Source organism: Aotus nancymaae, unplaced genomic scaffold, assembly GCF_030222135.1.
Source record: "Aotus nancymaae isolate 86718 unplaced genomic scaffold, 86718_ANA_hifiasm-v0.15.2.pri h1tg000007l, whole genome shotgun sequence".
NCBI lineage: Eukaryota > Metazoa > Chordata > Mammalia > Primates > Aotidae > Aotus > Aotus nancymaae.
The window spans coordinates 52,414,633-52,442,351 of NW_026988418.1; the positions used below are offsets into that span (position 1 = coordinate 52,414,633).

General features: G+C 43.7%; 1 long non-coding RNA gene across 1 annotated transcript; it reads left to right on the top strand.

The window, feature by feature from the left end:
- The first annotated feature begins 24,022 nt into the window (after positions 1-24,022).
- LOC105725688 (uncharacterized) lies at positions 24,023-27,719 on the top strand. The gene is made up of 3 exons (XR_001109340.2): positions 24,023-25,059; positions 26,211-26,293; positions 27,635-27,719. It is a non-coding gene; the product is annotated as an uncharacterized LOC105725688 (long non-coding RNA).

The window sequence follows — 27,719 nt, forward strand, 5'->3', positions numbered from 1 at the left end:
AGCTCTTTCAATTTTGATGATAGGGTGTCGATTTTATATCTCTCCTTGCTTCTCATGTGGGCACTTATTGCTATATATTTTCCTCTAGAGACTGCTTTAAATGTGTCCCAGAGATTCTGGTATGTTGTGTCTTCATTCTCGTTGCTTTCGAAGAACATCTTTATTTCTGCCTTCATTTCATTGTTTATCCAGTCAACATTCAAGAGCCAGTTGTTCAGTTTCCGTGAAGCTGTGCAGTTCTGAGTTAGTTTCTCAATTCCGAGTTCTAACTTGATTGCACTGTGGTCTGAGAGATTGTTTGTTATGATTTCCGTTCTTTTGCATTTGCTCAGGAGTGATTTACTTCCAATTATGTGGTCAATTTTAGAGTAAGTGCAATGTGGTGCTGAGAAGAATGTATATTCTGTGGATTTGGGGTGGAGAGTTCTGTAAATGTCTATTAGGTTTGCTTGGTCCAGGTCTGAGTTCAAGTCCTGGATAGCCTTTTTAATTTTCTGTCTCATTGATCTGTCTAATATTGACAATGGGGTGTTAAAGTCTCCCACTATTATTGTGTGGGAGTCTAAGCCTCTTTGTAAGTCATTAAGAACTTGCCTTATGTATCTGGGTGCTCCTGTATTGGGTGCATATATATTTAGGATCGTTAGCTCTTCTTGTTGAATTGATCCTTTTACCATTACGTAATGTCCTTCTTTGTCTCTTTTGATCTTTGTTGGTTTAAAGTCCATTTTATCAGAGACAAGAATTGCAACTCCTGCTTTTTTTTGCTCTCCATTTGCTTGGAAAATCTTCCTCCATCATTTTATTTTGAGCCTTTGTGTATCCTTGCATGTGAGATGGGTTTCCTGGATAAAGCACACCAATGGGTTTTGGCTTTTTATCCAGTTTGCCAGTCTGTGTCTTTTGATTGGGGCATTTAGTCCATTTACATTTAGGGTTAATATTGTTATGTGTGAATTTGATCCTGCCATTTTGATGCTAGCTGGCTGTTTTTCCCATTAGTTGATGCAGTTTCTTCATTGTGTTGATGCTATTTACCATTTGGTATGTTTTTGGAGTGTCTGGTCCTGGTTGTTCCTTTCTATGTTTAGTGCCTCTTTCAGGAGCTCTTGTAAAGCTGGTCTGGTGGTGATGAAATCTCTGAATACTTGCTTGTTCACAGAGAATTTTATTTTTCCTTCTCTTATGAAGCTTAGTTTGGCTGGATATGAAATTCTGGGTTGAAAGTTCTTTTCTTTAAGGATATTGAATATTGGCCCCCACTCTCTTCTGGCTTGTAGGGTTTCTGCTGAGAGATCTGCTGTGAGTCTGATGGGCTTCCCTTTGTGGGTAACCCGACCTTTCTCTCTGGCTGCCCTTAGCATTTTCTCCTTCATTTCAACCCTGGTGAATCTGATGATTATGTGCCTTGGGTTTGCTCTTCTTGAGGAATATCTTTGTGGTGTTCTCTGTATTTCCTGGACTTGAATATTGGCCTGCCTTGCTAGGTTGGGGACGTTTTCCTGGATAATATCCTGAAGAGTATTTTCCAGCTTGGATTCATTCTCCATCACATTCAGGTACACCTATCAAACATAGATTAGGTCTTTTCACATAGTCCCATATTTCTTGGAGACTGTTCATTCCTTGTTACCCTTTTTTCTCTAATCTTGTCTTCTCATTTTATTTCATTGAGTTGATCTTCGACCTCTGATATCCTTTCTTCTGCCTGGTCAATTTGGCTGTTGAAACTTGTGTATGTTTCACGAAGTTCTTGTGTTGTGTTTTTCAGCTCCATCAATTCACTTATATTCCTCTCTAAGTTGTTTATTCTCGTTAGCATTTTGTCAAATCTTTTTTGAAGCTTCTTAGTTTCTTTGCATTGGGTTAGAACATGTTCTTTTAGCTCACAGAAGTTTCTTATTACTCACCTTCTGAAGCCTGATTCTGTCAATTCATCAGACTCATTCTCCATCCAGCCTTGTTCCCTTGCTGGGAAGGAGTTGTGATCCCTTGTAGGAGGAGAGGCGTTCTGGTTTTGGGTGTTATCATCCTTTTCATGCTGGTTTCTTCCCATCATTGTGGATTTATCCACCTGTCATCTTTGTAGTAGTTGACTTTCAGATTGGGTCTCTGAGTGGACGTCCAGTTTGTTGATGATGAAGTTATTTCTTTCTGTTTTTTAGGTTTCCTTCTAACAGTCTGACCTCTCTGCTGTAGGACTGCTGAGGTCCACTCCAGACCCTGCTTGCCTGGGGATCACTTGCAACGGCCTCCGTGCTTTCACTGGGAGCTGCAATCCTGAGCTGCTCCTAATCAGCCATCTTTGATCCCTCCCCAATGAAAATATTTCTAACGGTAAATCTGAGATTCCAGCATAATTTTTAGAATCAATGAAAATAAATTAAATCATGTTCTACATACTCTACTATGCAGAATAAAGAGCGGAAGGGAGAGAGAAAGGACGAGGAGGAAGGAGGAGGGAAGAAAGAAAGAAAAAAGTAAAGAGAGTGACTATATAGACTGGGCCCCATGCCAAAACTCACAAGACTGTGTCAGAGATCTGGCTTCCAAGGGTGAGGTACACCCTATGCAGTCTGGTCAGATGTCTAGCATGCACACTTTGGTATTTTCCTTCGAAAATGAGAGTCCTGCTATCTCACAGCCTCCGTCCTCCTCCAGAGAGAAGGAAAGGACCTTTTCCTCCACAAACTGGTTTGGAGGCTCATGGACATTGAATGACATTCCCATTCCTCATGCCCATCAGTCGTTGCACCTACCTTAGTTTCACTGCCAGTGTTGCTTCTGAATCTCCCTGGATGCTCTTCCAGGAGTAGATGATGAACTATCTAGAAAATTCTACTTGGACATTTCATTTCCTATTGTCTTTAGTTACTGAAATTATTTATGCTTTGGCATTGAGAAACTTAATGACTTTCCCTTCTTCTCCTGGTTCTAACACATATTCAAAGGGGGAAAATAGTCTTCTATTTCTAAAGTGACTTGGGTGAGTAATGGGGTTTGGGCTTAGAAGCAGAGACAGAGGATAGTTGATGGACATACAATGGCAACTATGGGTCTCAGAAGATGATTATTCTGTCAGAATTACTATTATGTGACCAAGGCTGTATGGAACAGGATTGGATTGTATGTGGGTCTCAGCATATAGGGGAAAACAAGGACAGCAGAAAAGAACTGTGAAGAAACATATTTGCTTATATTATTTCAAAGTGGATTGTAAAGATTTGAGATTGGTAGATGCTGTAGGCAGAGGCAGTATACAATGAGTGAACAATTTCACATGTCTGAGAGGTCACACCACAAGTCTAACCCTGCCTCAGTTGGCAGCAGGGTTCAACCAGAGGCCGTTAGATTTCTGGCTTCTGTGAACACCTGGAAACCAGTTTCCTGCCCTCTCCTCCCCCACTTGATGTGCGTGTACTTGCACACACAGACACACACACTCAGCATGTGGCAAATATAAGTCAACAGCAACAACTCCTGCTCTAGGACTGACATTTACCTGCTGTGTCTAGGTCTCCAGTGCAATGGTCTCTGACTCCTGGCTTCTGAACTGTGTGTGCCCAGAGCCTTGGTGCCTGCCTGAAGGAGTCTCAGCTGATCTGAGATTCTGTCCTGTACATCCGAGGATTTTTATCCCAATTGGGTTTGTTCCTTGAAGCTTGACTTCTGTTTACAAAAGACTTGAAAATGTTTAAGCTCTCTCAGTCAGCTATTCCATTTCTGGGAATTTGCCATTAGGAAGTAATTAGGGATTCTTGAGAAGATTTACACATAAGGCTGTTCATGTCTGTGTTACATACAACAGTGAGAAAAATGACAACAAATTAATTGTGGTTCTCAACAGAGGATTTCTTAAATAAATTATGATGCATCTACACAACTGATCACTTCATAACCATTAAATATCATGTTGTATATGAATACTTAACTGTGTAGAAGAAATGTGTATGATACATTGTTTAGTAGAAAAATATCAAACCCCTATTAGAATGTAAGGTTTTAGTTGTCTCTTTGTTTAAATGATATGAATAGAAAAAAATACTTGAGGGATATTCGCCAAAATGTTAGCTCTATTTATTACTTAGTGGTGTGATTATAGGTGATCTTTGTTTTCTTCTTTATGTTTATTTTCTTCTCATGCTGTACTGCATACTGCACCAGTTACTGTCTGTATGTTGATATATTCAGCACCTATGGTAACTGCAGCTCATATCTTAACCAGATGGCATAACATACCTTAACAGACACATTACTTCAGTATTTCACTCATATGAAAACACATGTCTCCTGAAACCTAAGTGATCTCTCCATTGACTATGGTGGTCTTCCCCAGACACTGAGGGCCTCACCCTTTACAAACTATAGCCCAGATGAACTAAAAAGGTTCTGCCTTCCTAACCCAGGCTCTATTTCCATTCTTTCTGAATTTAGCTTCTTTCTGATGTGATTCACCTTCACCTTTGCCAAAAGACAGTATATATAATTTTGTACTGTGAAAAAACACTCAGAGAAAACTATTAGTAATCAAATTCCTCTGGACATAAATCCTAACTAGTGAGGCAGAGTAACCAGGTGGATATCACAGGCCTTGGAATAAATGAGAACTGCTTTCCAACCCACGCTTGTGAACTGTAAGACTGTGGACATGTTTCCTAAACTCTGTGAGCCCCTGTTTCCTCATTTATGAAACAGAAATAATAATACGTGCCTGACAGGATTGTTAGGAGGGTTGAGTGACATAATGCATGTCAGGCTGCTGGCAGTAATAGGTGACAAGGCTTCTGACCATTTAATTCTGTTTTCCTCTCCCCTTTTTCTAATTTCTCTGTGGCTATAAATAGACACTTTGAGGAATTCAGATGTACAGTGTGTATGTTCCATGAGAGCCTGAACTTATCTGTATCCCCAAGGAATATTGCTTAGCACATAGTTAAGGTTCAATAAATATTTGTTTAATGAATGAATGAACCATTGGTCTCTACCTTTGGCTGGGGAAATGGCCAGTATCTGCTCTTTGATGGATTACTTAGCCTAAGAGAACACTTCATCTTTCTTTTTCTTTTTTCTGAGATGGAGTTTCACTCTGTTGCCCAGGCTGGAGTGCAGCGGCACTATCTCAGCTCACTGCAGACTCCGCATCCCAGGTTACAACGATTCTCCTGCCTCAGCCTCCCGGGTAGCTGGGACTACAGGCACGCTCCACCATGCCTGGCTAATTTGTGTATTTTTGGTAGAGATGGGGTTTTACCATGTTGACCAGGCTGGTGACCTCAAGTGATCCACCTACCTTGGCCTCCCAAAGTGCTAGGATTACAGGCATGAGCCACCACGCCTGGCCAGAGAACACTTCATCTTAAGCAAGTCCTCCTCAGCTAGCCTGCTGCCTGACGGATCATTCTGCCTCTGCACAGCACTGTCTCATGTGTTGCTGAATGACAGGAATACCTTCTGAGAAATACATCGTTAGGTGATTTCGTCATTGTGGGAACATCATAGAGTGCACTTATACAAACCTAGGTCGTCTGGTCTGCTATACACCTAGACTGTATGGAATAGCCTACTGTTCCAAGGTGCAAACCTGCACAGCATGTCACCGTACTGAATACTGTAGGCAGTTCTAACACAATGGTAAGTATATGCGTATCTAAAACCAGAAAAATGGTACAGTAAAATACGTTATAAGCGAAAAAAAAACATACACTTGTTTAAGACACTTACTATGAATGAAACTTTCAGGACTGAAAGATGCTCCGGGTGAGTCAGTGAGTAAGTGGTGAGCGAGTGTGAAGGCCTAGGACATTACCATGCATCTCCATAGACTTCACCAACACTGAACACTTCGGCTACACTCAATTTGTAAACAGATATTTTTATTCCTTCAATAAGAAATTAGCCTTAGTTTACCATAACTTTTTAACTGTAAACATTTTAAACAATATTTTAACATTTTGACTCATAATAACACAGTTTAAACTACAAATATACAGCTGTACAAAAATATTATTTATATCTTTATAAGTTTTTCTATTTTAATTTTTTTCTTTTTAAACAAAAACACAAACACACACATAAGTCTAGGCCTACCCACAATCAGGATCATCAATATCGCTGTCTTCAACCTCCACATCTCGTCCCACTGGAAGGTCTTCAGGGGCAGTAACGCACATGGAGCTGTCATCTTCTATGAAAACAATGCCTTCTTCTAGAATACTTCCCAAAGGACCTTCCTGAGGCTGCTTTATGGTTAACTGTTTTTAACAAGTAGAAGGAGTATACTCTAAAATAACAATATAAAGTATAGTATAGTAAACACACAAACCAGTAACATAGTCATTTAGTATCATTATCAAGTATTATGTACTGTACATAATTGCACGTGCTATGCTTTTATATGACTAGCAATAGGTTTGTTTACACCAGCATCACTACAAACAGGTGAGTAATACTTTGCACTACAGTGTTGCACATTGTTACAACAGCTGCAGCATCACTAGGCAGCAGGAATTTTTCAGCTCCATGACAATCTTATGGGCCCACATGTGATCTGCCGCTGACTGAAACTTCCTTATGTGGTCTGTGACTGTACAAGAAGGCAGGCCAGTTCTGCACAGTTCACTTAGCCAGATCCCTGGCAGATGTTTCAGACAGGTAAAGTGACCGTCTGTCCCAGTGACCTCAGGGCCAATTCATCCCTTGGAAGCAATAGGCACAGAGGGCTTTTAGAGGCCCACAGAAATGTTTTCATTTTCATTTTTTTTCAAATCAGAAGAAAAATAAATTGCCTGTATAATGATAGATCTGGCCTGTATTATATTAATTTTTATACCAACACAGTTGTAACATTTTAAAAATTTTTAATTGAGGACAGGGCTCATGAAGGCAAAAGCCATCGAGGCTTATGAAGTCATATGCAGCCCTCAGTGACCTGAGCAATACAGCAAAACCAGCCAAGCGCTGGGCTGCCCTGGGAGGGGCTGCTCCCAGGCTCTGCCGGGTCAGGGCAACGCCCCGTTTCGAGGCAAAGGCCTTCCAAACCACCTCGACCTCCTAAATCAGGTATATGGGGCACCGTATACGTCCTCCCCTCACTTACTGATAGAAAATAAGGGAAACAGCATGATCTCATTCTTTCTTCTCCAAATAACACAAACCCAGGTGTGACCTCATCCCCTGACTCTCAAGTAAGGAAAGCTCATCAATGACCTCACCTCCTTTTTCCTCAAAAAGCAAGCTCACCCATGGCCTCCCCCTAGTCTAGGCAAGATGAAGCCTGATGTCACCCCCTACCCCCACCCCTCCACCCCCATCTATGTCGGTTTCTCCTCCCTCTCCCCACAGCTGAAGCCTCCCCGTTCTGCCCTCTGGCAGATGACACACTTCCACACTACTGCTTCTCAGAAGCGGCTCCGTCTGAAGGTGTGGGTGTCTGACTGGACGCTGCTTCCTCTCAGCCCCAGGGCCAGGCAGCCATCTAGAGGCAACGTGGACCCAGCACCGAGGCAGTGACTCAGCCGTGGCGGCAGATGAAAAGGCTCAACACTAAACGGGAGTTTTTAGGCAAGTCTAAAGGACAGGCTGAGCCAACTCAGGATGAGAAACTAAAATGCAAAAGGGGAAATCCAGGGCTGAGAAATTCCTAGAAAATAATTTATAACCTTGGATGAGAGAAAGTTCTCTGAGTTGACAGGGCGAGGCAGGAACAGCCCTCAGCCCCATGGCTCACAGCCCTGCAAGCACTGTGGAACCGTGCCATCTGTCTGCCCATACATCCTGCTCACCATTGTACATCCTCTGCAGGTACTGGGCATCTGCAAGGAGAGAATGGCAGGCCCTGACAGCCTTGGCAGCCCAGGTGGGCAATGGGAGACTCAGGACCTGGAGACCAATACCAACAGCACCTGTAGCCCAGATTTCATCTGTGAGAAAGGAGCAGGACAAGGAAGAAGTTGACCTTGTAAATGAGTCTGTTCTGACGAGAGGTCAATAGTAGCGGAGATTGTATGGTGTGAGGGTAGGGGGTTTGTGGGAACATTCTGTACTTCCTGCTCAATATTGCTGTGCACCCAAAACTGCTAAAACTGCTCTAAAAAAGTCTAATTAAAAATTGGCTGAGAAAACAACAACAAAAGGCTGTTCTGTGGCCACAGAGCCCTGCCTAGCATCAGAAGTGGTTTGTTCTAGATCAAGAGGAAGACTAGATGAGCAGCACCCACCAACCAAGGCATTGTGGTTGTAGGAGCCCCAAGAGAAGTAGGCTCTCCTCTTCTCTCAGACCTTCAGCACAACTTTTGGTGTTAAAATTCCTTACCCATGTACAAATTGCTTTGCATTCTACTGCTAAGGAAAAAATGCCCTGCGAATACTTGGGGAGGAGACAGACTCTAACATATGAATAGCTGATAATAGACCTTTTCCTAAGAAAAAGTTTTCATATTCTAAGCTTCAGTTTTCTAATCTGTAAAATAACAATATTGTCTGTCTGACAGGATGTCCTCTGGATCAGTTTGTGTTTGTTTGTTTTTTGAAATAGAAATGGGCTTTCGCTATGTTTTTTAAAATAGAGATGGGCTCTCGCTTTGTCCTGATCCCAAGAAGTCCTCCAGCCCACACCTCCCAAAGTGCTAGGATTACAGGCGTGAGCCGCCACACTTGGCCCCAGATCAGTTTGGAGTGAGATCTTTACCAGGTCACCACATTTAAAAGAGCTACCTTCCCCTCCTCAACTCTCACCAGCGTTTCCTAGCACCCTTCTTTGCTTTATTTTTCTATGTAACATTTATCATCATTTCCATATCATATATTTTACTTTTTTAATTCTATTATCTCTCTCCCTTTGGAATGTAAATTCCATGAAGGCACGGATTTTTGTGTTTTCTTCTATATCCTCAGCACCTGGAACATTTTCTAGCATATAGGAGGTCATCAATAAACACTTATTGAATGAATAATTAATATAAAGTCCTCAGCACAATACCAAGTATGTGATCATGTTACCTATTACTTGTTTTATTTTCTTTTCAAAGCCCTGGTGAAGGTGGCATCATCCTGATGCTTTGGGGGGACCAGTGTGAAATCACTTGTTTGGTTTTTCACCTCTGCTCCTGTTTTCCTCACATGGAGGTCCTCTCAGGCTTGAGCCAGGTAAAACAGCACTGAGCTAGCCCGAGTAGAGTCTGTGAAGTCCAAGCAAACCATCCTGGCTTGGCTTTCTCAAATGAAAAACAAACAACACAACAAAAATACCTTTTCTCTACTCACACACTTCTGATGCCAAATGTATGGGCCATATAAAGCAATTCTCCAATTCTCTGAGGACACCAACTGGGTGTTGGATGTCTACTTTACTTCAATTATGACACTGGTTAGCTTGTGCTAACAGTAACACAAGCCCCACAGGTTAAGGGCTCAGTCCCACAAGACTGCCCCCACTTCATTTGCCAATTGCTAGTAGTGGGTCCCCAAGTTACTCATAAATTCTGGCTTGCCTATAGATTAGGGGCTCTCACAATCCCCTATGCTTCCATAATTTTCTACAGTGGCTCACAGAACTCAGAAACATTTTACCATTACTAGTTTATTATAAAGGAAAATATAAAGAATACAAATGAGCTCACAGACAAAGCAATACCTGGAGGGAGGTCCGGAAGAGTCCCAAGTGCAGGAGCTTCTATCCCCATGGAGTTGGGGTGCACCACCCCCCCAGCACATAAATGTATTCACCAACTCAGGAGCCCTCTGAACCCCTTTGTTTAGGGTTTTTATAGAGGTTTCATTATGTAAATATGGTTGGTTCAATCCCTGGCAGTGACTGACTCATTCCCCTCTCCCTTCCTAGGAAGTTGAGGTGGGGAACGGGGAAGGGAGATGGGGCTGAAAGTTCCAACCCTCTCATCAAGGCTTGGGCTTTCTGGTGACCAGCCCCATCCTGAAGCTGGCTAGGGACCCCAGGTACCAGTCATCTCATTAACATAAAAAACACACTCATCACTCTGGCGATTCCAAGAGTCTTAGAAGTTCTCGTGTCAGCAAACCGAGAATAAGACCAAATATAACAAATGGTGCTCCTCTTACTCCTATCATTCAGGAAATGATGAAGGTTTTAAGACTCATGTGTCAGGAACTGGGGTCAGAGACCAAATATATATTTTTTATTATGTCAGACAGCTATAGGCAGATGATTCAAGGGGAACAGCTACACCTCTAATACCTTTGTGCAAATTATAAAAAGGTGGCTCCTTTAGTCTCATGGGTTGGGAAAGAAGGTTTTATTTTCCTGGGATGAAACATCTCTGAGACTGGTGAGAGAAGCAGGGCTGTATTTCAGACTACTCTCATCTCTCTCCCTCGGTTGGACACTTTAGCACAGTACAGAGATGGCACAGCTGTAACTGGTAGCTGGCTATGGGAGAAAGTGTTACTGGAGGGCCAGGGATACGTGGAAGACAAAATGCCTCACCCCTACTGTGCACACGTCAAGGATGAGACCCTTTTTCTTTCCAGCTGCAGCTTAATTGCTGTAGGGTCTCCTCAGGACGATGCCTACCTCCTGGTCCTTCTCCACCGTTCCTTGCTGTATTCCAGGTCTGTGGTATCAGTACTTAAACTGGCTGACCTAGGAAGAATGCCTTTCTTGGGTGTAGATTGAACAAGCAATGGACAGAGCCATTTGGGGAAGGGTAATGTGTTGTCAGGGAAAGGCCACACGTACTGGAATCAGCTGACCTGGTATGGTGGCTTGATCGGTGTCAACTTGATGAGGCTGAACTGCATTTCCCAGAATTCCCTTTGCTGCATGTTCCCATTCGCATGGACCACAGGAGATATTGTATGAAAGTTGGAGAAAAGAAGTGAAGCCACAGCGATTAAGTAACTCACACATGTCTATGCTGGCATTAATCTGTAAGTAACTCACACATGTCTATGTTGGCATTAATCTGCTGACTCACTCACTGGCTCTTCCAAACGCGTGGATGCTTTTGCCTTCCCAGAGTTCTCCACTGTAAGAGCACTTGCTACTGCGGACTGGCCCCACCCCCTAATACTACCACCTTGGGATTAGGATTTCAATACATGAATTTGGGGGAGACATAAACATTCGGTCCATTGCAAATTCCTTGCATGCTTAGCTGACAGCTAAATAAACCAATCCCATCCCTGTCAATTGATCTTCTTCTCCCAGTTAAACACCAGCATTTTCTCAGGATGTTTGAGAGCTAGTGCTTTTACTCAAAGACAGAGTGTGGGTAGAACTTGTAGGCACAACACTATGCTAGTGGGGAGGTATTTTGGGGTGGTTCTCTCCAAATCCTACCATGAGCGGCATCACATACTTTATTTGGATTCTTAATAAAGGTGATTATTTGTAACCTTATTAACAGGGAATATTTGTAACCTTATTAACAGCCTCAAAAAAAGGCTTCCACTGTCTAAAATTCTTTTCCAATTGTATGAGCTTGCTGGATTATGAATTCAGAGAAGGGGCCCTCTTGCAACTCCCTGGCATCTTACCCTCAGTTCCATCTGCAATTTCCACTCTCAACATCCACGCATAAACAGCCAGCATCCAGCCAGTCCCTCCCTTTTATCCTGCTGTGTTATCACCCTGTCCTCCCTCTGCCTTGTCAAAAATGAGCAAAGGCATATTAGCCATTCTAGGATGACTTGACACTGGGATTCTTTCAAAATCCCAGAATGTCACGAGGAACTAGCTGAGAACCAGTATGATGGACTGTACTGGCTTCTTCAGAGCCAGCCCCTGTGGAAAAATATTGAACATTTGACTCATTCCCTGACATTTGGGGCAGTTAAACGGGAAAGGGGAAAAAAAAAGAAGAAAGGAATGAATAAATGGCTTCTTTTTCTCCATAGGTGTCTGATTCAGGCGCCAACGCTCATGAATCTTGGAATATAGTCAACTACAATCATGGGTGATTCTCCAAATGAAGAGTCCAAACACTGACAAAATAAAAAGCACATTTGGTCCATCACATTCCTAACTATAATGGATGCTGAGAAATGGATGCACTGTACCAACCCGCAAGTTTCCTGGTACTGCTGCTGTCATTGCAACACCATGGCTCCTTCAAAGTATCCCTCTCTTGCCTCTGCCAGAAAAAGCCAGCTGCTAGCAGAAACTAAATCCAAGGTCACTTACTTTCACATAAAGAGAATATTTTGGCAGCTGCCAAAATTCATTTTTCTAATGTGTACTTACCCAATAACTTAAGCTTGGCATGCTGGGCGTGATCCAACTTGGGTAATTCCATTCTCACAACTGAATTCGCCCAAGGAGTTTGAACTGAACATCGCATTATTCTTCACTTCTCCGGCTATCCTCTCGGTAAGCAAACGAATGCTTTTCATCCTTGAAGTGTCACAGAGATATAGGGTTGGGGTTCAAACAAGGGTTTATTCTTAAGAATATAGTAATGAGAAGTTCCATTATATGAATTTAGTAAAGTTCTTTGGAAGTCAAAACTGGTTTCTTTTTTTTTATTATCTATTTTATTTATTTATTTATTTATTGAGACAGGGTTTCACTCTGTTGCCCAGGCTGGAGTGCAGTGGAGCAATCTTGGCTCACTGCAACCTCCACCTCCTGGGTTAAAGTGATTCTCCTGCCTCAGCCTCCTGAATAGCTGGGATTACAGGCGCATGCCATAACTGCTGGCTAATTTTTTGTATTTTCAGTAGAGATTGGGTTTCGCCATGATGGCCAGGCTGGTCTCAAACTCCTGACCTCAAGTGATCCACCTGCCTCGGCCTCCCAAAATGCTGGGATTACAGGCATGAGCCCCGCACCTGGCCTGGTTTCATTTATTTAACAAATTGTTATTGAGATTTGTGCCAAGTGCTGTTCTCAATATTGCAGGTGCAGCAGGACACAAGAAAAGGTTTCTGCCCTTAAGAAGTAAATATGAGGATAAGTATAAGAAGTAGGGCTGGAGAGAGAAGCAGGAATGACCCTTAAGGCCATGATATGGAGTTTGGATATTATTATAAGTACAGTTGGAGAATATTAATGGAGTGATGATCAGATTCAGGGTTTTTAATAAGATCACTGTGAAGAGGATGAACCATTGTACAGGAGACCTGTGGACCAGGGTCTTAATCTTCTGTTGTTTTCCATTGTAATCTAATCATTCTGGGGGTCAACACAGCTATGGCCAGATTTTCCTCCTTGCTATTATTCAAACAGCCTTGGATTCTTGGTAACTCAAGAGCCAAAGAATCCAAAGCCGTGGTTTGACCACATGGGCCATCAGCACTGTTCCATGACTGATGCTGCTTCCCCTTCTTCTCCAGCCAGCTGCTCTTGATGAGCTCCCTTTGGTCATTTAGGACACCAGAAACACATAAACGAAGAAGCATTAGTTCAGCTCCATGAGCTGCTCCAAGAGCTTTAAAAGTAAGTGGGTGGCAAAGTCCAGGAGCAGAAGTATTTACACATGTATGGGACTTTTAAAATGATGACATTCTGGGAAGAGCATCACCACTGATAAAGAATGTCACATCTCCAGCCCTATTTCTTATACTTATCCTCATATTTACTTCTTGAGGACAGAAACCTTTTCTTATATCCTGCTGCACCTTCAATATTGAGAACAGCACTTGGCACAAACCTCAAATACCTATTTGTTAAATAAATGAAACCAGGATGGGCGCAGTGGCTCATGCCTGTAATCCCAGCATTTTGGGAGGCTGAGGTGGGTGGATCACCTGAGTTTCAATGATAAGGAATCATTGAAACTTTCTATTTCTTCTAACAGCAGTAAATAAAATCTTAAAGTCACAGAATCTGGGAGTGGTAGAGGACTTCAGCGGTCATCAAGTCCAACCTCCCACCCATGGTAGAATTCTTCTATGTGGTCCTGACAGGGAGTCTAACGTCCTATATCCCTCCCATATCACATGGAAATATCAGAGGAGTGTCAGTTTAACTGCACACTGTTATATTGGCTAGGGAAGGCCATCAACTGTGACATCTATTGCCCAAAGTTGTAGTCTGAAGGGCCAAATAACACATAGAAAAAGTCATGTCTTAAAGAGGGGTGAATACCAAATAAGCTTGTCAATCTCAGCAGCAAGTTAGAGGAGGGTATCAAGTGTACAGAGCCAGAACTAGAAGATACCCAAGAATCTGATGGGTGACGAATATGGACTAAGTGGATTAGAGGTGAGCACATTTGGAGGGATTCCTAAGGGTGTGTGCAGGTTCTCATGACAGATTTTTTATACAGTTCTCACACAGAGAACTATATAAAAGTTTTTACTTCTGTGTCTTAAGGATTCTGTCAGATTTATATAATTGTGCCAGGTGCTTTTGGAGGGGCTAGAAGGGAACATCTATCTTGCTTCTGCTAAATCATCTCTCTCTGACATGGTAGCCCACTCCATCATTAGGAAGTGCCAACAACCAGAATATTCTCCGCACCCTCTTCCCGCTGGCCATAGATCTGTTCTTGCATGACATGCAGAACAAATCTAAATTTCTTTTTCTCATGATGACCTTTCAAATAATTAAAGCAGCTCCTATGTTCCCATTCAGTATTTCCTGCTCTAGGCTACAACTCCCCTGATTCCTTCAACTGGTCTCAGATGACGTAATTTTGCACCTTTCAAACTTTGAAGCTGGAAAAGGCCTCAGAAATTCAAGTACAGATCTCCCTCTTTGCCCAGGAGGAAAACAAGGTTTAGAGAGATGAAATGCAGCTTTGGGTAGAAGCGGAGAGTAGATTTTGCCCAATGTCATCTGGCGAGGAAGTGGCAATTTCAAAACTTATACCTGAATCTCTTCATCTGAAATCCAGTGTTTTCCCCATATCTTTCAAACTGTAGGATTCCAGTCACTTTCCTCTGGATTCATTCCAGCTTCTCAGTCTTCTTTAAATGTAGCCCCTTGTGTTGAACCCACCAGCAGATGTGGTCCAACGAACCGAGAGAACAAGGGGATTGTTATCCATTTTATTCTAAACTTCATACATCCATTAATGCTGCTACGATTACTTTAGATTTCTTTGGCAGGCTCTGGTGATTCATACTGAGCATGTGGTTAACTAAAACCATTTGTTTTGTGTGGTTTTCTTTTACTTGAAATGTGTCAAGTATTTACTTGAAAGGTGCAAGATATTTTCCACCTTGTACCAGAATGGTTCATTTTTAATTTAACCAAAGTGTAGAACTTTATATTTAATCCTCCAAAATATCTCTTTGCTTTTTTGTGTGTGTGGTTTTCGTTTTTTGACTTAATTTTTTTTAATTGCATTTTAAGTTTTGGGGTACATGTGAAGAACATGCAAGATTGTTGCATAGGTACACACATGGCAATGTGGTTTGCAGCCATAAAAAAATGATGAGTTCATGTACTTTGTAGGGACATGGATGAACCTGGAAACCATCATTCTCAGCAAACTGTCACAAGAACAGAAAATCAAACACCGCATGTTCTCACTCATATGTGGGTGTTGAACAGTGAGAACACATGGACACAGGGTGGGGAGCATCACACACTGGGGTCTATTGGGGGAATTAGGGGAGGGACAACGGGAGGTGGAGAGTTGGGTAGAGATAGCATGGGAAGAAATGCCAGATATAGGTGATGGGGAGGAAGGCAGCAAACCACACCATATGTGTATGTGTGTGTGTGTGTTTACATATATGTATGCATATAGTTTGTTTGTTTGTTGGAGACAGAGTTTCGCTCTCATCACCCTGGCTAAAGTCCAATGGCACGATATCTGCTCACTGCAACCGCTGCCTCCCAGGTTCAAGCAATGATTCTCTTATCTCAGCCTCCTGAGAGGCTGGGATTACAGGCGCCCACCACCACACCCAGCCAATTTTGTTGTTGTTGTTGTTGTTTTAGTAGAGATGGGGTTTCACTATGTTGGCCAGGCTGGTCTTGAACTCCTGACCTCAGGCAATCCACGTCCCTCGCCTCCTAAATTGCTGGGATTACAGGAGTGAGCCACCGCCTAGTTTCATTTATCAATTTAAAAAATACTTTAGTTAAATGCCTTGTTAAAATCTAAATACATTAAGTACCAAGAACCATGGTAATCTGCTAAAGGTTTATAAGCATGGGCATGTTATGATCAGATTTGCATTTTAAAGATATATCTGGGTGTGGAGTGATTGGAGGGAATTAAGACTAGGAGCAGGGAGAAGAGCTAAGAGGCTGGTTCAGGAACATTTGAAAGGGGGACTGTGGTTACTGGAGCCAATGTGAGCTCACTAAAAATTCTGTCAAAGTCACCTAGTTTGATTTTTGCTAGTGTTGCTAGACAGGTGTGTTAGAGAAATGACAAAGTTCACAGTTGTGAACTTGGCTCTTGCCTGCCACTCAGTTTTGTCCTGTCCCATTCTCCTCCTCTGTCCTCTAGTCACATGGACCCCTTTCAGTTTACTTCTGTCTTAAGCATTCTCTCAGATGCTGGGCTTTGCATCGCCTCTTCCCCCTGTTTAGAATGCCTTTCTACCCTGTCCCCTTTTCCAGGCTAATTTCATGCTTGAGATCTCAGTTTTTTCGGAAAGGCCTCCCCTGATTCCCCAAAATGCAGATCCCCTTGCTTAAACCTTCATTGCCCAACCCCTTTCAGAGCATTCAATGCCACTGTAATCACTTCTTACAAAATCACTTTATCTTTCTTTTGACACTAAAAATTCCTTGACTACAAAGGCCACTTCTGTTGCGTTTACCATTAGTAACTTAAAATAGTGCAAAGTAGGTGTTCAAATTTGTTATATAGGATTATCTAATAATTTGTTCTGGAAATGTGTCAGAAATCAGTGCTAAACCATGTGAACTACAGATTTTAAGAATCTTTTTGGGCCAAGCACAGTGGCTCACGCCTGTAATCCCAGCACTTTGGGAGGCCAGGGTGGGCAGATCACGAGGTCAAGAGATCAAGACTATCTTGGCCAACATGGTGAAACCCGTCTCTAGTAAAAAAATACAAAAATTAGCTGGGCATGGTGGCGCGCACCTGTAGTGCCAGCTACTCGGGAGGCTGAGGCAAGAGAATTGCTTGAACCTGGGAGGCGGAGGTTGCAGTGAGCCGAGATGGCACCACTGCACTCCAGCCTGGCGCCTGGTGACAAAGCAAGACTTTGTCTCAAAAAAAAAAAAAAAAAGAATCTTTTTGTTCTTTGCCCTTCTCCAGAGTCTGAGCATTTCCTCTTTCTTGCAGTGTTTTTCAGAGATTACTGACAGTGGTTCTGTGTTGCAACAGCAAGTTTTCTCAGTTGTCTGGGTTGTCATTGCTTTAGTGCAGGGATCAGCAAAGTGCAGTCCAGTGCAAATCTGGCCAGCAGCCTATTTTTGTAAATAAAGTTTTACTGGAACACAGTCATGCCTATTTCCAAACTGCCGATGGCTGCCTTCACACTATAACAGCAGAGCTGAATAGTTTCAAACAAGACCATATGGCCTGCAAAACCTAAAATACCACTTTTATAGAAAAAAATGCCGACCCCTAGTCTAAATATTTGAGTTCATTTAAGACAGCTAGTGGTTTCTTTTTATCACCTCATCTATATTTGACTTATTTTCCTCTTTGCCCATCTTTGATAGGCCTTTACAATTTGAAAATTATTCTATTAAAGAATTCAGAACAAAACCAACAGCTGCTGCCCAGACTGATCTGCTGACATGAATCTGCCCCACGCGGCGCCTGCTCCACGTTGCTGTCCTTGCTCTGTGTATGTCTAACAAAGCCGATTTTGTTGCCCGTAGAATTTTTATAAAAGGTATTTCACACTCTGTTTTTTTTGCAGGTTATATTCTGTCCTGATTATGTACTCCTCCTTCCTACAGTTCTTTATGATCCTAATTTAACCAAAGAGCTCTCTTGGCAGCCAGGATGATCCCTTTGTTCAGAATCACTTTCACTTATGTTATCAGAATTTTTTTTTTGAAAATCATCTATTTCTCATTAATGAGTCTTTAGATGAGGTCTTTAGATTATACCTGTGAGTTTTCCTTTCTCTTTTTCTGAAATATCCAAATGTTTTCATAAGTGTTTGAGGGCTTGTCGGAAGTCCAGATGTCCTTAGCCATTTCAGACTCTCAGATGACAATCCATTCCACTTCTACTCCTCCTCAGCCAGTTATTCTGCTTGGTCAGTGTTATGGTTAAATTGTGGTCCCTCAAAAACACATGTTGAACCCCCAGTACCTCGAAATATGAGCTTATTTGGGAATAGGGTCTTTTCAGAGATCAGGTTAAACTGAGGTGAAATGGGTGAGCATCTGTGAGCCCAGGGTTCTAGAGAGCATAGAGACAGACGCCCTACTCAGAGTCTGAAGTGGGGGAGGTACAGAGAACAGCAGGGAACGCCTTATGGAGAAGCTTCTGTTTCCGCTAAGACCAAAAACAGAGAAGAGTGTTTAGCAAAGGCACCACTAGGGGTGCTCTGGGGGAGCTGGAGCCTTCCCTATGTTTTCTGTTATTCCACGCACCCCAACCCCAGCAACCTAATAGTAAAAACTAACATTTATTCTACATTCACCATGTACCAAGCACACTTATCATAAGATAACTTAATAGTCATTATTTAATCATCACAAGACTCCTGATGTTACTATCCTAAGTCCGTAGAGAGACTGGGGTACACGGAGGTTAAGAACCTTGTGTGGGATCACTAAGCTGAGTGAGGCAGCTGGCACTTGAACGCAGGCGGCCTGTTTGCAGGAGTCGTGCTCTTATCCTACGTTTCTTGCAAAGGAAAGGAACATACCTGCCCTGCCAGGCAGCTCTGAAACAAGCCCCTTAGCACTGGCCTACCCACCTCAGGGCTTCAAACAGGTGAACACCACTAAGCCCCTCCTTTAGAGAAATTCTAGAATGCTCTTGGAAATGAGCCAAACAAATAAAGGAAGTATGGATTGGGAAAAGGGAAGATTCCTCAGGCCCAAAAGCCAGAGAGAGCAGGAAGATTTTTCTTTTTGAGGTCTCACACTGTCACCCAGGCTGGAGTGCAGTGGCACGATCACGGCTCACTGCAGCCTTGACCTCCCTGGACTCACGTAATACTCCCACCTCAGCCTCCTGAGTAGCTGGGACCACAGGTGCGCACTACCACACCCAGCTAATTTTTCTATTTTTTGTAGAGATGGAGTTTTGCCATGTTGCCCAGGCTGGTCTGAAACTCCTGGGCTCCAGTGATCTGCCCACCTCAGCCTCTCAAAGTGCTGGGATTACAGGCTTGAGCCACTGTGCCTGGCCGGCAGGAAGATTTTTAATAAGAGCAAGTAGCTAGAAAGTGGGCCGGGGTCAAAAGTTCCTCAGCCCTGACCCTGTCCTACTAGGAAGGCTCTTCTCAGCAGAAAGGAAATCCCTTTCTAGAATGAGACTTACTGACATCAGTTACATGTAGGACCATGTCCAGGGACACATTTGAGATGTGCCTGAGAGCAGGGTCTGAGCGGGTGAGTCTCAACTGACACATCGGTCACTCATTTCGCCTCTGACTCTCCCCTTGCCTGCTCTCTCTCCATCTCCCCAGCTTCCCTTCTGCAGTACTCAACCTGCTCCACAAGCCTCAAAAACAACCTGTTAATGTTCTTGGCCTGCAGTTTTTCACACACGAACAGGTGAACTGTTCAAGCTGGTGTGGCTGAAACTTCAGGGTTGGAGCCTCACAGCACAGCCCCAGACCATCCCCACCCGACTGCAGCCATTCAGGACAGCCTCACAGAAGCCTGCAAGGAAATCAGTTCCTTGCTGGAATTCAATAACAAGGAGCCTCTAGAAATCGAGATCTGACACTGACAACCGAAGAACTTAAGTCACTGGGCATAAGACTGGGCATGACAGACACTACCCCAGTCCCAGGCATGCGGACTTGCCTCGAGCACACAGTAATTGCTTAGACGGCTTCAACCAAATGCTATCTTGAATTGCCAGCTTATACCTTCATAGTTAAGAGACCATTACTCGGCACAACATGGCAGCTAATATTTAAAACAAATAGTAAAGAGGAAAGGCAATCATTTCCTCACTAAATGAAACAGGAGATATGAATCAGAGGAATACAATCTGGCACTGATTGAAAGTAAATTACCAGCTGATTAGACGGCTATAAATACAGGGAGAGAAGCCTCAACAGGCAGCTGGATTTTGTAAGGAAGAGGGCAATTAGAGAGGGCACAGAAGAAGCAGAGCACAGCCAGGGCAGCTCTGCGGCACCACGATTACAAAGGCAGGAAGGGGTCTGTAGGAAGCGTTCTGCAGCTGGAGCCTGCATGAAAGGGGAGCTCCTCACTCCCACTCACCCTGCCCCACCTCCCTGGTGAGCATGAAGAGGTTAAACTACCAGCCCCATAGCTGGCAGCAGTTAGGAGGGGTGTTTGTTATTGCAACACAGGAAATATCAACAATTTATCCTCCTTTTCTATGCAGCACTCAATCTGGAAGCTTTTTGCTTCCTATCAAAAGCCAGGAACTTGAAAACTACTCAGGCCCCTGCAGCCTACAAGGGACAAGGTTCATGCATATCTCAGTGGGAGATGCGATCTCCAGACAGCAGCTGGGGCCACTTGTTGCATACAGCAAGCACTTAAAGATGCAAGCCTCCGTGATATCAGGAACTGAGAACTCTCTGCAATTAGTAAGAGTGTAACTGGAAAGCCAAGAGCTCCTCTGTGTCTACCAAAGGACATTCCCTCTTCCTCTGGCAAGTTGGAGGAGATAGTTTGGCCAGCCTAGGAGGAAGTGATTGGCTGGGACAGAAATGAGGGAGAGGAGGATGACTGTGATTTTTGCTTGGGTGATGGGCATGAACATAACAAAGAACAGACAGTGGATGCCTTGGTCCCACTGGTGTTATGAATTCCACAGCCCTGAGCCTTGCCCTACTACAGGCTTGTGTAATGCTCAAGAATGTGCTCTCATGGCCCAAGGGGAGACTATGCAGCGCAGACCCTCCAGCTGCGAGGTTAACTCAGCAGTGCTCCACCCTTGTCATGGGCCCTGGACACGCTTCTCACCAGAAGTGAACACTTGGTGGAGGCTGCAATAGACCCGATGACCACATCAGCTGCAGTTTGCATCGAGAAGAAATGATTCGAATGTAACATGACAGAGGACATATGAGACGATGAATAAACAATATAGAATAAAAATAATGGAGGAAGGGTTAAGGAAAAGGTCTTCTTTGAGCTAGGATAAAGTCATTTCCTTAGCCAGATCTGACTAAGGGTTTCACTCTCTAACTTAGCGGCACCAAGAAGTTATAACACATAGTGCTAATTGAAGCTTATTTTGTAGATACCATACTTAACAGATACAGTTAGCTGCTTACAGTTTAGTTAACTGGATATAGTTCTCAACCCACATGGGGTCAGTCATTTTCAACAAATCTTTTTCTTTTTCTTGTAGAATTCAGAGTTAAAGAACTCCTTAAAGGATACACAAAACTGTCATCGGTAAAGATTTCAGTGGTCTGAGGGTGAACTCCAGGTAAGTAGTCCCTCTCATCAAATGTCTCTTTAACAACGCTTGCAGCTATCTGGATGCGACACCCACCACAAAAGCCAGTATTCATCAGATCAGGAAGGGGGCACAAATAACCGACATTAGCCAAGAAAGAATTCAAAGATATTTTTGAACTAATTTGGGGCCAACTTTTAGGTGGGAGCAGCAGAGGAATTGAATTCACTTCATCTGGTGTTAACTGAAATAAGAGTTAATGTGTCAAATATCTTCATCACTGACTAAAACTAAGACCACAGATTAGAGCACCAAAGGGTGTGGCTAGAAAAGCACTGCAGAAAAGAATGCAAAAACAGGACGATCTCATGTTAAGAGCTGGCTGCCTAATGGATGAGAAATACGAGGAGAACACAAGAAAAGAGACCGGCGAATGATGAGGGTGAATTTCAAGGCTTTCAACAAAGCCACCTTCTCCGGCAGCATTGCCACTCCTCCTGCTGCCCTCAGGACAATTCCTGATCAAGCTGGTGACAGCCTTATGCTCAATCATCCCCTGGGTCCTTCAGCATTTCCTTCCCTGCTAAAGTAGAGGTGAAGATCAATGTTACTTGAGTAAACATTTGGTTCTCACACACATAAGTACAACTTCCTTCTCTTAAGACAGCTCTGTTTTCCTAAAGACAGTGTATGAACCCCCAAGAACCAACAATGTTCCCTGGAACCAGTAGGAGTGTTGAGTCCTCTCTGGTTCTAGGATTCTAGAAGGAACAAAGTTTATTAACAAATCGTATAGCAACCACGGCTGCCCAACCTTTCCACATGGTTTCTTCTCTGTAACTAGATCATGTTAATGCGATTACTATCAAAATTTAAATAAGTTTTTTTTGACATAGACAAGCTTTAAAAACAACTTTAAAAATGAGAATAAAGTGGGAAGAATTAGTCTTCCCAATGTTAAGGCCCAATATATAACTGCAGAACCCCGACAGTATGGCAGAGGGAGCAGGCAAAGCAATCAGGGGAACCGAATAGAGAACCCAGATATAGATCCGCTCAAAATTCCCATTAATTTTAGACAAAGAAGTAAAAGCAATGGAATAGAGGAGAAACAGCCTTTTCTTTTTCTTTGTTTTTTTCCTTTTTAATATATATTTTATTGCCTTTTTAGGTTTGGGGTACATGTGAAGAACATGCATGATTGTTGCATAGGTACATACATGGCAGTGTGGTTTGCTGCCTTCCTCCCATCACCTATATCTGGCATTTCTCCCCATGTTATCCCTCCCCAACTCCCCACCTCACACTGTCCCTCCCCTAGTTCCTTCCTACAGACCCCAGTGTGTGATGCTCCCCTCCCTGTGTCCATGTGTTCTCATTGTTCAATACCCACCTATGAGTGAGAACATGCGGTGTTTGATTTTGTGTTCTTGTGTCAGTTTGCTGAGAATGATGGTTTTCAGGTTCATCCATGTCCCTACAAAGGACATGAACTCATCGTTGTTTATGGCTGCATAGTATTCAATGGTGTATATGTGCCACATTTTCCCTGTCCAGTCTGTCATTGATGGGCATTTGGGTTGGTTCCAGGTCTTTGCTATTGTAAACAGTGCTGCGATGAACATACATGTGCATGTGTCCTTATAACGATTTGTAATCCTTTGGATATATACCTAGTAATGGGATTGCTGGGTCAAATGGAATTTCTATGTCTAGGTCCTTGAGGAATCACCACACTGTCTTCCACAATGGTTGAACTAATTTACAGTCCCACCAACAGTGTAAAAATGTTCCTATTTCTCCACATCCTCTCCAGCATCTGTTGTCTCCAGGTTTTTTAATGATCGCCATTCTAACTGGCGTGAGATGGTATCTCAATGTAGTTTTGATTTGCATTTCTCTAATGACCAGTGATGATGAGCATTTTTTCATATGTTTGTTGGCCTCATGTATGTCTTCTTTTGTAAAGTGTCTGTTCATATCCTTTGCCCACTTTTGAATGGGTTTGTTTTTTTCTTGTAAATCTGTTTTAGTTCTTTGCAAATTCTGGATATTAGCCCTTTGTCAGATGGGTAGATTGCAAAAATTTTTTCCCATTCTGTTGGTTGCTGATTCACTCTAATGATTGTTTCTTTTGCTGTGCAGAAGTTCTGGAGTTTGATTAGGTCCCATTTGTCTATTTTGGCTTTTGTTGCCAATGCTTTTGGTGTTTTAGTCATGAAGTCCTTGCCTATGCCTATGTCCTGAATGGTTTTGCCTAGGTTTTCTTCCAGGGTTTTTATGGTGTTAGGTCTTATGTTTAAGTCTTTAATCTGTCTGGAGTTAATTTTAGTGTAAGGTGTCAGGAAGGGGTCCAGTTTCTGCTTTCTGCATATGGCTAGCTAGTTTTCCCAACACCATTTATTAAACAGGGAATCCTTTCCCCATTGCTTGTTTTTGTCAGATTTATCAAAGATCAGATGGTTGTAGATGTGTGGTGTTGCGTCCGAGGCCTCTGTTCTATTCCATTGGTCTATATCTCTGCTTTGGTACCAGTACCATGCTGTTTTGATCACTGTAGCCTTGTAGTATAGTTTGAAGTCAGGCAGTGTGATGCCTCCAGCTTTGTTCTTTTTGCTTAGAATTGACTTGGCTATGTGGGCTCTCTTTTGGTTCCATATGAGGTTTAAGGTGGATTTTTCCAGTTCTGTGAAGAAGGTCATTGGTAGCTTGATGGGGATAGCGTTGAATCTATAAATTACTTTGGGCAGTATGGCCATTTTCACGGTATTGATTCTTCCTAACCATGAGCATGGAATGTTTCTCCATCTGTTTGTGTCCTCTCTTATTTCGTTGAGCAGTGGTTTGTAGTTCTCCTTGAAGAGGTCCTTTACATTCTTTGTTAGTTATATTACTGGTACTGGAGCAATCTGACCTAAACCAAAACCAAAATTAACTCAAAATGGATCATGGAGTTAAATGTAAACATACAGCTATATAAGAGAAAAATCATTGTGGTGTAGGACTAAGCAAAGTTCTTAGACTTGAAACCAAAAGCATGAACCATAAGAAGAAAAATTTATAAATTGCATCTCATCAAAATGAAAAACTTTTGTTCTGTGAAAGAACTTGGAAAAAGGATCAAAAGACAAAATACAAACAGGAAGAAAACATTTAGAAATCACGTATCTAAGAAAGGTCTTGAGTCTAAAATACATAAAGAACTCTCAACATTAAAACTCAACATAAAAATAAAAAGGACTGCTATCGTCTGAATGTTTATGCCTCTCCAAAACTCATGTGTTGAAATCTAAACCCCGAGGTGATGGTATTAAGAGGTGGGGCCTTTGGGAGGTGATGAGGTCTTGAGGAGGAGGGCTCATGAGTGAGATCAGTGCCCTTATAAAAGAGCCCAGGGGAGCTTATCTGCCCCTTTCACTGTGTGAGGACACAGCGGGAAAGGACTGTTCTAGGAAACAGAAAGTGAGCACTCACCAGACACCAAATCTGATCTTGCACTTTCAGCCTCCAGAACTGTGAGAATTAAATTGCTGTTGTTTATAAGCCATCGTTTACAGTATTTCGTTATAGCAGCCTGAGCAACCAAGACAAGGGCCCAAGGCCTCCTTCAGCACCATGTTTTATAGTATGTGTTCTGTGAACCGTCTGACTTCGGATCTTAGGGGAGGAGGAGGGAGCGGAGGGATTGGTAAAATGCCAATTCCCATGTACCACTCCAGAAATTCTGATTCAATAGATTTGGGCAGGACCTGAGGAATCTGCATTTAAAACAAGCTTCTTGGGAGATATTTTTAAAATTATTATTATTAAGGTTTGAGAACTCCCACCATGACCCAATCTACCAAGTTACAAAGGAAGAGCATGACGAGCGCAGTGGCTCACGCCTGTAATCCCAGCACTTTAGGAGGCTAAGGTGGGTAGATCACTTGAGGTCAGGAGTTTGAGACCAGCCTGGCCAATATGAGGAAACCCTGTCTCTACTAAAAATATGAAAATTAGCTGGGCGTGGTGATGCGCACCTGTAATCCCAGCTACTCAGGAGGCTGAGGCAGGAGAATCACTTGAACCCAGGAGGTAGACGTTGCAGTGAGCCAAGATCATACCACAGCACTCAAGCCTGGGCAACAGAGTGAGAGTCCATCTCAAACAAACAAACAAAAAAGGAAAAGCAGTATTAGAAAGAAAACCTGGACTGGGATGGTTGTGCCCTAAAGGGGCAAACAAAAAAAAAAAAAGAAGAAGAAGAAGAAGAAAGACTAGCAACAATCCAGAATGTTGTGGGTAACAATTTCTAAGAAGCAACCATTCTGTAGATTTATTAGGGTGTTAAAGAAATGAAGTTCCCTTTCACATACACACACTCGAGAATACAAGTCTCAGGAGAACTTGCTCTGTGTGAAGAATTCTCACATTCATGCTCGAAGAGCATGCACTCCGGGCCCTGTGTTCACAAAGGCTATGAGAGCCCTAGGGAGACCAGGTTCTCTGAGGGTAGGACACATACTTTGGCAACTTGGGGGACACATTCTCGAGCTCAACTGGTGTCTCTGGAGTCCGTGTGAGTTGGGCCTGTGGGGGTCCCACAGACAGGAACCCCTGGCATTGCTGACGGGTGAAGGGCCTGCCGCAGCGGTCTCTGACATTACTTTCTCCCACCACCTTTCCCGCTCGCTCGCACATCAGTAGACACACAGGATATGAAGCAGCAGCTCTTCCTCATCCTGCCATCAAACAGTCTGTTTCTGCCTTCACCTTTCTGCGTCTGACCTTTCACAGGGACCAAGAGAAGAGCCTAAGGAGCAGCAGACAACATGCTGAAGTGCAGAGTCAGATCAAGACTGGGTTTGTCTGAGCAGCTGGTGAGTAAGAGGGCTGTGACCAGGGCTCTGAGAAATAGGGACAGGGGCCAGCCTGACAAAGAGAACAAAGAACTGCCCGGGGAAGGTGAAGAAGGTAACTGTTAACCCTTCAAAAAGTGACATGGCCTTTAGTAAGATGAAGGCTGGCCCATAAGAGATGCCAGCCAAGCAGATTTTCATCGAAGGGTGGGAATGACCTGTTGGCCTGATCAGGCACCCGGGCTTCTGAGATTGCCTTCCTAGCCCTGCCCACACACACTCCCCGCCCGACGCCCTTTCCCTAGCCTAGGTCCCTGAGTTTCTCATCCGTTGCTCACTTGTGTTTATTGTATGTCCTCTTCGTCCATTCGACGGGGGCTAATTAGCTGTGAAGGCAGACTCTAGTTCATTTCCGTTCACCTCATTATTTGTTTCTCTTTTGGGCTGAAGCCCAGCAACAAACAAACATTAACATTCCCCCTGCAGAACAGGCATACAGACACAAGGGAGCATGTTACAGCACACTCTCACAGCATGCACACGTGCACACGCACACACACCTGCTCCGCTGCTATCCTGCTGTGCGAGGTCTCTGCGGCCCCGCTCTCTCAGGGCATCTAGAGTAACACCTCTTCCCATTTCAGACCTGGGACTCGGAAAAACGCAACAAACGATGTAATGGAATGGCCCTGGGCAAGCAGGGAAAGGACGCTGGGAATTTCGGAAAGCACAGTCCCCCCGCCCAGCACCCGTTAAGGGCCGCTGCTGGTGTCTTGCACGCAGCTGTTTCCTCCTCCGGCCCTCCTGTTCCCCGGGCCGCCTGGGCACCGGCGCCTGCACTCTGCATTCATTGCAATACCGTAAACCCTGTTTCTAGCCGTTTTCAATCAAGTGGGAGACCGTCCAAATTTCCGTCTCAATGGAGATCAACTGTTCTAAATCCAAGCTCCCATGAAGCGTTCCAGGGGCTGGCCTGACTTGGAATTTAAGCAGCAGCTCCGCCCTCCATGGAGTGAGCGGCGGCCGGGGCTCCGGATGAGGCGGGCCTGCCCCCTAGCGGCCACGGTGCTGCACGGCAGCTCTGAGGGCTCGTGGGGCTGTGCAGCCGCCAGTGAGCTCCTCCCGAGGACGCGGGGAGGAGACACAGGAAGAGAGTCCTTCAGTCCCCAAGTCCCATCCCCTTTCCCTCCCCGACATCTCTCCTCGTTGCCCCACTCTGGCTCCGTCGAGCTGCAGTGGTCTGTTAGCTGGACTCTGCCTCCAGCTTCTGTGTGGAATCCATGCACCTCGCCGCAGGACACTCGTTGTTGATCCTCTGTGATCTCTAATTAAGGCCCTGCTGAGCCTCCTCTTTATCTACAGGGAGGATCCTCAAGCGAGGAGACACGCCCTTCCTGGAGAGGCGCACCGCCGGCCAGCCGGGACGGGGCGGGCGGCGTTTCTCCCC